Consider the following 3,018-nt stretch of genomic DNA (forward strand, 5'->3'; position numbering starts at 1 on the left):
GCTATAGGGCGCATGCGCTCACCAGACAGACAGACAGAGACATAGAGACAGAAAGCGAGAAATCACCCCCCAGGGGGGATGGTCACGCCGCAATCCTTTCTCCTCATTCTCTTCTCGGGATCTTGGGCATGCACGCACACGTGCCCGGCGTGAGTTCTAAGCCACCAGTTCCGGGACACGAAACGCGGTCAACCACATGGGAATCCAGTGACATAGCCATTACGCTAACTGCTGGTTCACTAAAATAATTCTTTAAAAAAATTGAAAAAAATAAAGTTCAAATTTTTTTTCTTTTTCTTTTTCTTTTTTTTTTTTTTTTTTTGAGAGATTTTTGCTATAGGGCGTGTGTGCTTGCCGGGAATACAGAGAGAGACGCTAACTGCTGGTCCCATAAAGTTCAAATTATTTTTAAAAATTATTTGCGACCAGCAGATAGTGTAATGGCTACATTGCCGGATTCCCATGTATCGACTGTGGTTCAAGTCCCAGACCCAGTGGCTTAAACTCACGCCGGGCGTGTGTGCGTACCTGCCCAAGATCCTGAGAAGAGAATGGAGGAGAAGGGATTGTGGCGTGGCCATCCCTCCAGGGCATGATTTCTCACTTTCTGTCTCTGTCTCTCTGGTGAGAACACGTGCTCTATAGTGAAAACCTCTCCAAAAAAAAATTATTTTAAAAAAAACAAAAACAAAGTTAAATAAATAACTGATTCCTTATTTTAAAAATTAAAAAAAAAGAGAAGATATTGGGAAAAAGAAGGGAAAGGGAAGTCTTGGTAAATGGTAAGGGCCTTGCAGGCCAGACTAAGGTGGTTGATAAGTATAGAAGAAATGGGAGTTATGGCCAGTATCGGGGGAAAGGTGATTACAGATTCAATATGAGAAATAAGCCTAACCAGGGTGTCCCGACCCGGGGGGACAGCTGAACAGTTTCCTGAGTGAAGGAGTGAGAGACGGGACAAGCTGCGTAGTGTTACAACACGGAGACGACAGTGTCGTCTGTTTACTGTGGGCAGCACGGTACAGCACAGAGACGACGCAGTGTCACAGCTCTTAAGGGTCGCGTCGTCTACCGTGAGCAGCACAGAGACAACGCAGTGTCACAGCTCTTCAGGGTCTGCCAGGTCGTCTGGAGACTGCACAGTGTTTCAACTCTTCAGGCTCTTCAGTCGTCCTCTTCCTGGTCATCGTCATCTTCCTGGTTGTCTGTGTCATCTGGCTACTGTGGGCCAGGTATTGTGGTTATATACATGCTGGTGGGTTGTAAACGGTGGGCCCTGATTGGTTGTAAATGGTGGGCCCTGATTGCTGTAAACGGTGGGCCATGATTGGTTGCTTTTGGACCAATCATGAGGTGCCAGATATGCAAATTTGAGGGATTCTAGTGGCCAATCAGAGCAAGGTTTTGAAGGTCAGGTTTTTTTTTGAAGGGAACCAATCATGGCAATTGTTTGCTCTCTGAGGAACCTCAGCAGACTCGCTGGTGCGCAGCTTCCCACACCAGGGAAGTAGCTTTTTCCTTTTTTAATGAATGAATTTTTTTTGGAGAGGTTTTTGCTATAGTGTGTGTGTGCACTAACCAGAAAGAGAGATAGAAAGCGAGAAATCACTCCCCAGGAGGATGGCCATGCCACAATTCCTTCTCCATTCTCCTCTCGGGATCTTGGGCACACACACACACAAGCCCAGCGTGAGATTACGCCACCGGGTCTGGGACTCAAACCGCGGTTGACTACATGGGAGTCCAGTGACATAGCTATTACACTAACTGCTGGTCCTGGGAAGTAGCTTTTGAAAATAAAGTGGGAAGAATGAACTTCTATTGGAAATGCACCATTTTCTTTGCTTTCTATTTTTTTAAATTTTATTTTATTTATTCATTTATTCATTTAAATTCGACCAGAGAGAGACACAAAGAAAGAGAATGAGAGGAAGTGAGAAAGCAAGCCACCAGGTCCAGGACTTGAACCGTGGTTGACCATGTGAGAATGTTCAGCACCTTAACCACCATGCCATCAGCTGATCCCTTGCTTTCTGTTTTGAGATTGTAAACCAACCTGGCCTGATTTCCATCTCATTTTCATTTAATCTAAGCATTACGGACTCCACAATTTCTCTAGTTCAACGCATCTACCAAGCTAGATATGTACCAGGCCTTTAAATGGCTACCATGGGAGACCAGCAGGTGGTGTGGTGGTTAAGGTGCTGGACACACCCACATGGCTGACCACATTTCAAGTCCCGGACCTGGTGGCTTGCTTTCTCATTTTCTCTGTGTGTGTTTGTGTGTGTGTGTGTGTGTCTGGTCAAATTAAAATAAATGATGAATAAATAAAATAATTAAAAACAGTGAAACATTTAAAAAATTAAAAATAAATAATTCTAAAATAAATAAATAAATGGCTACTATGGCTACTAGTTCCATGCTCTGACATGGCTACCAGCCTAACTCCATAAATAGCTCCTGCATATTTGTGGGGAGGGTTTTGGAAGGGGTCTTCTCCAGACAGGGTCTAGGTGAGAGGCTCTTTTTTTTTTTTTTTTTTTAAACTTTATTTACTTATTTCAGTTTGACCAGAGAGGGACTGAGAGAGAGACAGAAAGTGCTTTCTTCCTCTTGCTCACACTCTGTCTCACTCTGGTCAAATTAAAATAAGTAAATAAATAAATAAAGTTAAAATAAAATAATTCTTTGGGACCAGCAGTTGGTCTAATGGCTATGTCACTGGACTCCCACGTAGTCGACTGTGGTTCGAGTCCCAGACCCGGTGGCTTAAACTCACACTGGGTGTGTGTGCGTGCGTGCCCAAGATCCTGAGAGGAGAATGGAAATGTGGCCCCCAGGGGATGATTTCTCACTTTCTGTCTCTCTGTCTGTCTCTTTCCGGTGAGCACATGTGCCCTATAGCAAGAAAAACCAAACCAAAAAAAAAGAATAGAAATTTAGAGACCAGCAGATGGCGTAATGGTTATGTCAGTGGACTTTCACGTGGCCAGCTATGGTTTGAGTCCTGGGCCC

The sequence above is a fragment of the Tupaia chinensis genome, unplaced genomic scaffold, assembly GCF_000334495.1.
Source record: "Tupaia chinensis unplaced genomic scaffold, TupChi_1.0 Scaffold141389_1, whole genome shotgun sequence".
In the NCBI taxonomy this organism is placed as follows: Eukaryota; Metazoa; Chordata; class Mammalia; order Scandentia; family Tupaiidae; genus Tupaia; species Tupaia belangeri.